The sequence below is a fragment of the Ovis canadensis genome, chromosome 12, assembly GCF_042477335.2.
Source record: "Ovis canadensis isolate MfBH-ARS-UI-01 breed Bighorn chromosome 12, ARS-UI_OviCan_v2, whole genome shotgun sequence".
NCBI lineage: Eukaryota > Metazoa > Chordata > Mammalia > Artiodactyla > Bovidae > Ovis > Ovis canadensis.
The window spans coordinates 32,834,937-32,848,374 of NC_091256.1; the positions used below are offsets into that span (position 1 = coordinate 32,834,937).

Genomic DNA, 13,438 nt, shown 5'->3' on the forward strand with positions numbered 1-13,438 from the left:
AGAGAGGGGAACACACCACACCTTGGACACTTATAGATGGTGGTAACAAGATGGACATTGATGTGTGACTAACTTCTTTGACAACTGACTAAGCCTCATAATTGGTCAATATGGACCCCAAGATCAGACTCCTGGAAATATTTTCACTGTTTTTCAGGATCATCCATGAAAGAGGCATTGTAGAATCCTCAGGCTGTCCCAACTGAGTTGTTCAATTCTCTTGGTGGTGATTTTGGTGACTGAATTACTTAAGATGTTGAGAAATGTGGTCACTTTTTTTCAGTCTTGAGAATATTTTTGATCACATAATTACCCTAAGACGATTTAAGTGGATTCTGCTCAATATCATTATTGCAGACACTCCTTGCTAATTAACAATATAGGAAACTGCATAGTCTAATGTAGACTGAACTACAAACTAAAGACAGTGTCCATTCTTCTAATTTTTATTTAAAGTTATCAGCCTTGGAGCTACTCCCTCTTTTTGCCTTTTTATTTATATTTGTTTTCCATTTCTGTTAGTATTCCTTGAAGATGCCCAGAACCAAAGGGACTGAAATAGCAAACAACATATCAACAGCAGCCCCCAAACATTGAGCACTTAGTACAACTTGAAAATGAGGGAGAGTAAGAACAACATGAAGGTTAATAGGATTTAGTTTCTGCTACTGGGGACTGTCTGACAAAGACTCACAGCACAAGTGCCAAAACACATCAGTGAAATTTCATAAAATCTGAGGGCCCTCTGTGACAATTAGAACAACAAAGCCGATGGTTCTGTTTTTGGAGAACCATTTGCCTTCAAAAGAAATTGGTTTACAATAATGGATGGACATGAAACCAAGTTATCTGAAGAACAAATGAAGATATAGGAGACTTCAGCCTAGCATCAGAAAATTACACAACAAAAGGGTCAAAATATTACATAACCAAAAGTCACTTCATCTAATCTTCTATACAATGTTTAAATTTCCTAACAGCTACTTGCTCAACTAATGCTTAAAATGAGGAGTAGTTTCCTCATTCCTTAAATAAGCAAAGCAGCTTATTTAATATGTTTTGAAATAAGTTTTTACTGAGTTTTCACAAACATACAAACATTTCACAAATTATAAATGGATAGCTCAATGAATGTTCAAAATGTGAACTTGCTCTCCTTTTTCTGTTCCTGAGGGTCATCTGTCTACTTGATTTATTTTAAAAAAATATTGTGGTATAACTGACATATTATATTAGTTTCAGGTGTATGATATGATTCAATACTTGTGTATATTGTGAAATTATCACCATAATATCTAGTTACCATCCATCACCTCACAGATTTACAATTTTATTTTCTTGTGATGAGAATTTTTTAGATGTATACTCTTAGCCACTTTCAAATTCACCATATAGTATTATTAACTATAGTTACCATTCTGTACATTATATCTGCATGACATTTATTTTGTATCTGGAAGTTTGTACATTTTTTATTGAGATAGAGCTGATTTACAATATTGTTTTAGGTTCAGGTGTACAAAACATCTTGGAAGTTTTGTGAGCATGGGTGCATATCCCATAAGTCCACTAAATTATGAAACATTAGCAAGATAACTACTAATATTAAAAGTTTGAGGACCAGTTGCCTAACAAAGGAGAATTCACTGCTGGAAATGCTGCCCTAAGGGACCACTCAGTGGACAGTCAGCTGATCTTCCCTGGCAATACTGTGAATAGAGCCTGAACCAATCAAAACTTCTACAATGAGTAGAGAGCTCACGCTTACATAGTACATAACCCGCAGTGCCCTGAGTTCTTGCTCACCTTGTCAGCCACCAGCTATGTAGACGGGCTTCCTGTGGTGGGAATGATGGGCAGGTTCCCTGTAATTAGACAACAGGTGCAGCAGGAGAGTAGATAGTGAGAGCTCATGCCTTAGATTCCTTCCCCTCCTCAATCATCTAGTTTTTTCATAACTAGAGTCTTTCGTTTATTTCCTTCCAGGCAGCAGGACCACTTCTTTGTGCATCTATGTCATGGAAATACAACATAAGTATCATTTTCACTGAATCCAGGACTCCCCAAACACTGAAATTACACATTTACCTAGTGTTCAATAGTCAAAAAAGATATATTCCTTTTACAGGAAAATTATTAAAAAAAATTTTTAAAGGGCCTGAGGTAGTAACTCAAATGCTCTGAACAGCAAATTTTACAGAGCATGGAACAGTGAATCAGACAGGTAGATATTTGTTGAGATCAAATCTTTAAAATGGTGACTGGCCTAAATCTCTCCCCATTTTGTGATTACTCTCTAAAAATAAGGTTGCTGCAGGGAACTCTACTTAATACTCTGTAATAACCTATATGGGAAAAGAATCTTAAAAAGAGTAGATACGTGTTTATGTATAACTGATTCACTTTGACAGCAAAACTAACACAATGTTGTACATTAACTGTATGCCAATGAAAATTAATTAAAAATTAAATTAAAAATAAAATGATGACCAGCTTGCTGGTTACAGGTGGTTTGTTTTAGTCAACCTCAGAACAAGACATGTCAACCAACAACGCAGGGAGAGACCTATGACTGTTTGAGCTTTACACACCACACCACACTTACTACACTATCCAGCGTGACCACAATGTACACAGAACACAGAAGCCTCCCTCCCTCTGGTCCTTTCATCCTTTCCTCTTTCCTCTCTTCTTTCTGTAACTATTCATTGGGTTAACTATGTGGCAGGCACTTGGGCAGGACACAGAAGTGAAACAACATGTTTCAGGTGATTTTTGAAATTTAAAATCTTATACAGTAAATGTGAATTCGTCAAGGGAAAACTCTTGTGGGAATAAACCTTGCAGGCCAGCCTGGGTAGCAAGGTGAAATTAGCTTACAGGGGTGTGAGGAATAGGAAAAAGTCTTACCCTTGGTTCAATGCTAATTCACCACAGCTTCCCACACACAGCCATTATTATGAAACAATTTACTAAAAACATAAAACATGTCATAAATGTCTACATTTTTGTGCCATGAAGATGCCATATCTCTGTGACATCTTGTTTGCTGGAATATTTAGGTGAGTTACAAATATACCAGCACATTGTCCTATGTTAACAAAGCATCTAAGAATACACGTTTATACATTGCTCAAGGGCAAGGATGTTTTATCGTAAACTCCTCCTTCACCTCATTTAGCCTAGTAACTTCCTAATATATGCTGAAAACATGCAAGTCAAATGATACCCTGGTGCTGTCAACTAAATTGAAGAAGAGCTTAAAATGAAACTGATCTTTTCTACCTTGTGAAATTTAGAGCTTAGGTATTTTTCTCATTTCCAGGCACCGGGATTCCAGAGTTCCTTCTAGAACATTAGGGACACATTATCAAGTTTACCAAAATAAGAAACACTTTTTTTTTCATATAGGAGAATATATATCTTTGGTTTTAATCCCAAGAGCACAGTCAATAAAATCATATGCTAATTACATTTTAAGAAGAATAATTCCAAGGAACGGATCAAATGGTCTCCACCTTTGTTCTTGTGGCATATTTCACGGTAGAAATGTGTTATCTTAGCCCCTGACTCTGCCCATGTTACTTTACTTAGCACCCCCATTTCTGGGAAAGTCCAGCCAGCTCTACTTGTGTGGCATGGGAGAGACGAACATTCTTAAGTAGAATGAATTATGCAGCTGAACGGATCAGTGATAACTGTGGTTTAAACTAAATTGAAGAGCAGCCAAAAATTAAACTGACCAAATTTAGTTCCATCTCAGCCTTACTTGAACTTGTTTAAGATGTCTCTGACTGTTTAACTTTCTGCCTTACAGAATAAAACTTAAAATTTTCTCTACTAGCACAGGGAACTATATTTAATATCCTGTGATAAACCAGAATGGAAAAGAATACAAAAAAGATACGGGTGTGTGTGCATATCTGAGTCACTTTGCTGTAGAGTATAAATTAGCACAACATTGTAAACCAACTATAATTCAACAAAATTAAAAAAAATTCTATAATAACAAGCTAATAAGCAGGAAAGACCCAGAAAAAACAAAAACACTCTCCTAGATAGAATTCAATGAATTATTATTTACTGACAATGACTCTTCCTTCTAACTAGATTTTGATGCAGATTTGACATTTAAGGTCTGAAAGGTACTTTAGGGTTTTTATAAACATCAGTCCCTGACTCTGCCCTTGTTACTTTACTTAGCACCCCCATTTCTGGGAAAGTCCAGCCAACTCTGCTTGTATATTATCGTGGAGGCAAAAATTTGCAAAATTATACTCAGATTCATCACAACAACAGAATACAAACACACACAAAAACATCTGGAAAAGAAGATAAAAAAGAAAGCATGGGTGGTCACTTTCCTAATCTATACCCTCCCTAATAAATCAGAGTTTGCTTCTATACAAAAATAATACATCATCTCTCACATCTTGAAAGTTGCTAGAACTATTTCATGGAAAAGTGACCTAATGCCGAAACCATCTCAATTAATCCTAGAGCTTCCTAAAAACACCCAGTGCATGACACCTGTTTGGAAAACGTTCATTTGCTCCCTGGTACCATGCTGGCTACTTCTCGGCTTCCTACCCGATCTCTGATGTAGCTTGTAGATGACCACAGTCCTCAGTTGTTTTCCGCACATTTTACCATTGTTCCCTTATTTGTTTCTTTTGAATCTGATTTCTGCTATTATCTTTTGGATCTCTGGTTGAAATTCTTAGAAAAATCCTCCTGGAAAGCTGTTCTTTTCACTCTCTTATTGGTGCCTTGGAGAGCAATACCAATAAGAGACTAAGAATGAAACTAGCACAAATCATTTTATCTTTGAGTTGTGTGGCTACAATCAAAACCTCATTTGCGATGCATAATCACGCAATATTTTACTTTCCCTTGTCAAAGCCGGAACATTCTCAAAACATTTGCACTGTCTGGCTTTATTCATTAGTGGTGGTAATAACAGAGTGGGGTAGAATGGAAAAAGGGTTGAGGAAACTGAAACTCTTACTCCCCTCAAAAAAGTGAATTGTTTTGGAAGCAACAACTGAATTCAGTCAAAATATGTAAATATAGTGGGCCTAAAATAATCTGCACTTTTTCAAAAAAGAGAGAGAGAACTGATAACCACCCATAAGAAATAACTGCCTGGGGGCTTCCCTGGTGGTCCAGGGGTAAGACCCCACGCTCCCAATGCAGTGGGTCCAGGTTCAATCCCTGGTCAGGGAACTAGATCCTGCATGCCACAATTAAGACCTGGCATAGCCAAATACAATTTTTTAAAGGAAATAACTACCTAGCTCTCTCTAGACATAGCCAATCCTACCTAGATATAGTATGTCCCACTTGGTGAATTACCTTTGCAGAAAATGCAGATGTATTAACTACATCAGAGTTTTTTTCTAATTTTCCATACAGTGCTGGAAAATTCACATGATTTTATGTGCTTGTGCTGTTGGGTCGTGTGTGTGTGTGTGTGTGTGTGTGTGTGTGTGTGTGTGTGTGTGTCCTTTGAAAGTTGCTCAGTTGTGTCTGTTTCTTGGTGAGCCCATAGACTGTAGCCCACCAGGCTCGTCTGCCCATGGTACTTCCTAGGCAAGAATACTGGAATGGGTAGCCATTTCTATCTTCAGGGGATCTTCCCAACCCAGGGATCAAACCCAGGTCTTTTGCATTGCTGGCAGATTCTTTACTGGTGAGGGATCAAACGGCTGCCTTCTGTATGCAGAAGCCATGGGGAAAGTACTTCTTCCTAGAATATACTGCATTTGAAAAACTGCACAAATGAAAACATCCTAAAACTTCTGGGAAGCTCACTGAATGTGTGTTTGTATTCCTGGACACCCACGAGCCCCTGTGCGCATGGATATGAATTAACTGCCCTTTGCAGACAATAGTAACTGCTGGCTCTTCTGTAAAGATGATGATGTGTCTTCCATTTTGGACACACATGGAAAATGTTCTTAAATTGCTTTCTGTTTCTATCGTTAAATGTGGGAATATACCTAAAAACCACAGCAAAACTATTCTTCATGTGTGGTCTGAAACATTTATTCCCTTTTTCCTATAGAAGTAAGGAAATTCTATATTTGGTCTTTTGTGGTAGAAGGTAATAAATGACTTTGAGATCTGAAAATTACTAGAAGGTTTATTCTATTAATAAACTAATAATCTCGGTGTTTTAGTTTTGCATGCTTAAGAACTTTTAATTAGCAATTTGGTCTTTGTACATTTAAAAAGCTAAAGCTAGATGCATGTTAACATATTATTCTATACTTCACCATTTATGAAAATGGACTCGAAGGTTCAAGACTTTTCTCTTTATTGGAAGGAAAATAAAGTCTTTCCTCTGACAAAAAATAATTTTTTTTTTGAGCATGAAGCATGGGAATAATGGAAAAAAAATTAAAACGGAAGCTCAAGAGATTACAAATAAATGTTGAGTGAAAGATACTTAGTGGATATTCCATTCACACAAACCGTCATTCTGAGATTTAGCAAAAATTGTATGGCTACTCAGGATTGAGTATTGTTCCCTCCTGGCTGGGCTTCCACACTAACTCTTAGCCTCCTCCCTTGGCTCTCATCATAAATGATTGATGCTCTGGTCATATCAAACTAAAGAAGCTCTTCTGTCCAACAAGAGAGGCACCCATTTTCCTAAGTCGAAAGATGATAACATTGCTTTAGGCTCTTTCGTGAGGAACATCAACACTTTAGCTTTTTTAAAATATAAATTTTTTTAAATTGGAGGCTAATAACTTTACAATATTGTATTGGTTTTGCCATACACCAACATGAATCCACCACAGGTGTACACGTGTTCCCCATCCTGAACCCCCCTCCCACCTCCCTCCCCATACCATCCCTCTGGGTCATCCCAGTGCACCAGCCCTGAGCATCTTGTATCCTGCATCAAACCTGGACTGGCATTTCATTTCACATATGATATTATACATGTTCCATTGCCATTCTCCCAAGTCACCCCACCCTTGCCCTCTCCCACAGAGTCCAAAAGACTGTTCTATACATCTGTGTCTTTTTTGCTGTCTCACATACAGGGTTATTGTTCACATCTTTCTAAATTCCATATATGCATTAGTATACTGTATTGGTGTTTTCCTTTCTGGCTTACTTCACTCTGTATAATAGGCTCCAGTTTCATCCATCTCATTAGAACTGATTCAAATGTATTCTTTTTAATGGCTGAGTAATACTCCATTGTGTATATGTACCACGGCTTTCTTATCCATTCATCTGCTGATGGACATCTAGGTTGCTTCCATGTCCTGGCTATTATAAACAGTGCTGCGATGAACATTGGGGTACAAGTGTCTCTTTCAATTCTGGTTTCCTCGGTGTGTATGCCCAGCAGTGGGATTGCTGGGTCATAAGGCAGGTCTGTTTGCAGTTTTTTAAGGAATCTCCACACTGTTCTCCATAGTGGCTGAGCTAGTTTGCATTCCCACCAACAGTGTAAGAGGGTTCCCTTTTCTCCACACCCTCTCCAGCATTTATTGCTTGAAGACTTTTGGATAGCAGCCATTCTGACTGGCGTGAAATGGTACCTCATTGTGGTTTCGATTTGCATTTCTCTGATAATGAGTGGGAACATCAACACTTTAAAGCTTTTAAATCCACTGTACTTCTTTCCTCTGTGCTGATGTATCATCTACTGTGTAACTTTTACTAAAATGGAATTTTTGTCTATTTTGGAAATCACTAGGTAGATCATTTCCTCTCTGTTGATTTCTCCAAAACTTGTATACAACTTCTCCTGTCATTCTATACCTAAAAGCAATAGTTTGTGGTCCCAAAGGGTACTGAAATAGGTAGCAACCCCAAGGTATTGGATGCTGGACAAACTGACCAATGGACTTGCTCTTGTCCATCAACCAGTGGCCCCAGGCTGAGAGAATGCCTTCCCTTCAAAATTTTCTCAAGGAACAGACTTAAGTATTCTCTAACAGGAGATAAAATAACTCAGATATGCATGCAGTGGTTCAATATGATTGATGGGCCAAGTCCACAGGTTTATACTAAAGTGGGTAGCCTATCCCTTCTCTAGGGGATCTTCCCAACCGAGGAATCGAACTGGAGGCTCCTGCATTGAAGGTGGATTCTTTTTTTTTTTTTTGGCAACTGCCAACTTGTTCTCTGAACCTATGTCCATTTCTGTTTTCTTATGTTTATTTATTTGTTTTTTTTCTAGATTTCACAAATAAGTGATATTATACAGTATTTGTCTTCTATGGTGGATTCTTTACCAGCTGAGCCACAAAGGAAGCCCAAGAACACTGGAGTGGGTAGCCTATCCCTTCTCCAGGGGATCTTCCCAACTCAGGAATTGAACAGGGGTCTTCTGGATTGCATGTAGATTCTTTACTAGTTGAGCTACCAGGGAAGCTTCACCACCATGGCGTTGCCTTTTCCATTATCTGCTCAGGAGCAGACCCTTCTCTGGAGTGGAGGGGTGGAGTGGGAAACAGAAGACAGCTAAGTGAGCAAATAGCTTTCCCTTTGGGGCCTGGGGACAGGAGAAAGTTTGGGAATACCCATATCTGAAGCATACTGTACTAAGTATAAACCTAGTATAGACTCTCTACATGTATACATTTTTATTATAATAAAGCCAAGTTAAAGTTGAAAGCAACAAAATTCAAATTTACCACATTGATTTAATCTGAACATTAAAATTATTTTCTTGAATCTAAGTTGACATATCACATCTGCTATCTTAGTACGTGACAGCTTCGAGTTTGTGAGACACACACATATAATACACACACACGCACATATACACACACATATCATATGCTCAGTTATATCCAACTCTTTGCAGCCCCATGGACTATAGAACACCAGGCTCCTCTATCCATGGGATTTTCCAGGCAAGAATACTGGAGTGGGGTGCTATTTCCTCCTCTAGGGAGTCTTCCCAAACCAGGGACTGAACCCTAGTCTCTTGCATTTCCTGCACTAGCAGACAGATTCTTTGCCAGAAGCGCCACCTGGAAAAAACCTACACACACACACACACACACACACACACACACACACACACACACACACACACATATATATATAATTAACCATGCTAGGAGGAAAAAGAAAGAGTAATAGATTGATGACCAGGTCCAAATTGATATAACCTACCCTTCTGGTTTATGAATGTTATTGGAATTGACAAAACCAGAGAGAATTTCTATCTGATCCATGCCACCAAAAGTCTCTTCTATTCATTGTATTATGTCTGAGAAGCCACATACAAGTTGTGCAGAGTGGGCACTAAAAGAATCCCTCATAGGACGATCCATGATGCTTACACCAGCAGCTGTCTAGATCCTTTCATCAAAGTAAATAACAGACACCATTCAGACTGATGCAGAGACTGGTAAGAACACCAGTTTCATCCAGGTCCACAGTTTGGTAACCTGAGTTTGGTGACTGGTGGTGCTGACCTGGTAATAACTAATATGATCACCAGCAGAGAGACATCCTGGCTCTTGAGATGTGATTGATGTGAAAGATGTCGATGGCAGCCATTCGGCTAATCTGGCTTCCCAACATTTTTGGTCTTGGCAAATACAACAAACTTTGGATTTCTCTTAACCAAGGGAAAGATGGCTAGCTCACCATTGCTGTAGACAGAAAGAGACTGGTCGCCAGTGATGGGAAGAGAGAGCTCCTTGTGGCTAAGTAGAGATATTACAGGACAGAAAACAAATACAGAACCCCTTGAGAAAAGCAGTATCCTGCCACTGGCGTGGGTTCAAATTCACCCTCCTTGAATTTATGTAACCTTTTGTGATGAAAGCTTCCACCACAGCACTTTCACCAAAGACTTTTAAATTCTCAAACTGCCAGCCTTTTCTTCAATTAATATTAAATCTGTGACTTTGATGCTAATCTTCTAGACAGATACAGGAAACCTGACTTTCAGCCACAATCCTTGTTTGTCTTTGGCAGAAGAATTGTTGATTTCTTAGGTTCAGCCCTTTTTCCAGGCTGTTATTCTTTGTTGCTCAGAATCATACTTTCTGTAAAATGATTCTTTCCATATTCTGCAAATATTCCTGATTTTCTCATCATTCCACAATAGGAAAGAAACTTTGCCTTTTATTACAAGTTGATCACTAAAGTGATGTTGCCTATAAGCTTAAATTATAGATAAGGACCCATCTCTGGAAACCCTTCCTCCCAGGTAGTGAGCGTTAAGCTAAAAACTTTTGTTTAGCTCGCAGGAAACATCGTGACTAGGTCCACCTATGAATGACTGCAGCAAGGAATAAATTAACGCATCTCCTCTGGAGACTGATTGGAACCGGGAAACGTCTGACCTTACTTCTTCTTCTTTTAAAAGAAATCTGAATTCTAACACAGGGAAGATGGTTCTTTGGGACACTAGTCCACCATTTTCTCAGGCTTCTGTCTTTACAAATAAAGTTGCTATTTCTTGCCCCAACAACTTGTCATTCAATTTATTGGCCTCTTGTACAGCAGGCAGGACCAGCTTGGACTCTGTAACAGTTTGTAATCACATTTAATTTCATTTCTGCTGTAGTCAGGTACTTTTTTTTTTTTTACTATTTTTTACATATTACTTATCACTATATTGATATAGTTTATTAATATAGTACCTGTACTTATTATTATAGCATTTTTAGTATTTTTATTATATATCCAAACCAGGAGGGAGAAAAACAAAAGTATGGAATTTGGAACACTTAAGCTTTCCTTTTCTTCATCCTTTTCCACATCTTTCACCAAAATGTCTATCTTCTCCTAAAATGTCACCTCCTTTAGAAATCTTCAAAGACCTTGTTGATGTGAGAGCATTTGCGAGTCACAGGAATTGTACCCCAGAGCTGCTTTACCCTTAGCTTCTTCCTGAACCATGCACTCTTCTTAGGTACCACCCCAAATTATAGTCAGTTCATCTTGTGTTTGTACCTGTATGCAGAAGCCTCAGAATGAGGAAGGCAGAGTGACAATTCAAAAAGAGCTTGGATCCCTGACATTTCAAAATGGCCTTTTCAGCCTTGGTCTGCTTATTCCCAGATTATAAAAGGAGAGAGAAAAAAATTTGTAATACACCAAAGTCATTAAGTTTAACAAAGCTATATTAGTCACTATTTTTTGGCCCTTTGCCTCTGGAACCTATATCATAATCAATACATAAATGGAATGGGATCTTGAAATAGAATAGAGAAGGAAATTGCATCCATTTATGGAAGATAGAGCTATGATTCTTGGACTTCTTAACTTGTGGCCCGAGGTTCATATCTGCTACATGTAATTTAAAATTCTGGTAATTTCTAACATGGAAAAAAGCAAGTTACTGCAATAAAGGATATCAGAGGGTAGACATTTTCCTTAGATATTGCCATCAGAGAAACTCTCTGAAGAAGGGATGTTTAAACAGTGATTTAAAAGGTAGGAAGGAACTGGCTGTGTGAGGAGCAAAGAGAAAAAAATCTTCAAAGAAGGTAATCTGCATGGGTGAAGATCTTGGAAGAGATAAACATTTAGATTGCTAAGGAAACTGAAAGAATTCCAGATGACTAGACTTTGTAGGGAGTTGGAAAGTGAGATGAGGTTGGTGAGCTAGGCAGGGGCCAGAACATGCAGGATCTTGCAGGTCAAGACTAGGAGTTGAAATTTATTTTTGGTGCAATGGTTAAGCTACTGAAGGGTTCCAAATAAGAGCATGATATGGTTTAAGCTTTGTCCTAAAAAGATGAGTTTGGTTGCTGTGTAGTAAGTGGATTCAAGAGAAGAAAAATGTTAGAATGGAAGCAGCAGGAGCAGTTATAGAATCCTGATGAGAAACAATAAGAACTTTATGTAAGATCATGGAGGTAATATAGAACAGTGGAGAGAAATGGACAGATCTGATGCATTTTGAGATACACTTCCAGAAGTTGGGTAAGACTTGCTGAAGCTCTGGATTTGGGGAATAAAGAAAAAAGAAAACAAGAGTTCCATTTTAAATATATTAGGGATGAGATGATTGTCAGCTGTTTTTATGAGTCAACTTAGGCTTCTGTAGAAAACAATCCCCCCAATCTGTGGTTTATCAAAATGAAAGTTTATTTCTCACTCATGCAACAGACCATCATGGGTCTTCCAGGCCACATAGGTCTTCTGGGAAATTCTTCCCTAGTTGGTAGCTTGGGGATCTTTTCATCTTGTGGCACCGCCTTTCTCTGGGTCCTTAGGGTGTTGTCCATTCAGCTTGCTAGTGAATAGAGTAGGGCAAGCAGGGAGATATGTCTAAGAGAAATATACATACAGGCCTTTTCAAGCAGTGGCATCATATCTACCATATTGCATTGACCAACATCATTTATACTACCTAATCTAATTGTAAGAGATGCTGCAAAATCTAGTCTAGCCATGTGCCCAGGAGGAAGGGAAAAAGGTAGAACAGCCTTGACATAATATTCAGTGGGGATGTGAAATAATCTCTGGGATATAAAGTCTGGAGCTGTTTTCTCTACTGAGTTAGATGGAAGAGATAAACAAATGTCATCAAGTCCCATTTCTAATGATCTAACAGGCATTTCAGAGGATGCACAGATCAACACCTCTTTCTTACTACCCATAATGGCTGTGTAAAGTAATTGAAAAAAAGAAGATACAAACCTCTGAAAAAGTTGTCAGCAAAAGCATTGGAAGATTGTCAGAGAGCAGCAAGCATTACTAAATAAAAGATGTAGACAAGGTATATCACATAGTTAGAGAAGGGAAACTTATCACAGGCTAGAGTGATGTAGGGAATTTTCCTAAATGAGGAAGAATTTGATCATGAGGAATATTAAGAATTGTCCAGGGGGATAAAAAAGACACAAGGAAATGCATCAGTAAAAATACAAATTTTTCACTCTTTAAAATAATTGAATTTTTATAATAATTAGCATTCTTTTTGAAACAACAGATTGAAATAAGTCAAATAACTAGAGATCAGCTACTAAATAACTTTATTTAAATTTATGTTTATGTGCCTTCACTTAATTTTTCTCTTTCCAAACAGGCTTAGGAGTACAGCCTCAACTGCTAAACCAAACATGGGCTCATTGACATCCTCAGTTTGAATCTATTCTATTACTCACGGTCCTTGATCTCAGTCCCCTGCTCTACACAGTGGATGAGATCTCAGGGCTCCCAGGGCATCCAGGTCAGGTTGCTAAGGAGAGATTCTACATAATGGATTACATACATTGACATGATTGCGTGAGGATCAGGAGAGAGCCGGAGCAACCAGCAGCTGAAACAGAGACAAGGAAGTAGAAGCAGGGAATGGTTTGTCTTTTCAGAGGCAGACAACTTTTTTCAATTGCTCTATTTCTAATTGCCTACAGTTAGGGTCAGACTCTCAGATCAAGCAGTCAAGCTTAGAAGATGGAGCCAGTTCTGAAGACAAGCACCATGATTCACC

At 38.3% G+C, this 13,438-nt stretch overlaps 1 pseudogene; it reads left to right on the forward strand.

Moving 5' to 3' along the window:
* The first annotated feature begins 7,850 nt into the window (after positions 1 to 7,850).
* On the forward strand, positions 7,851 to 9,700 carry LOC138416295 (small ribosomal subunit protein eS4-like; annotated as a pseudogene).
* The last annotated feature ends 3,738 nt before the right edge of the window (positions 9,701 to 13,438 follow it).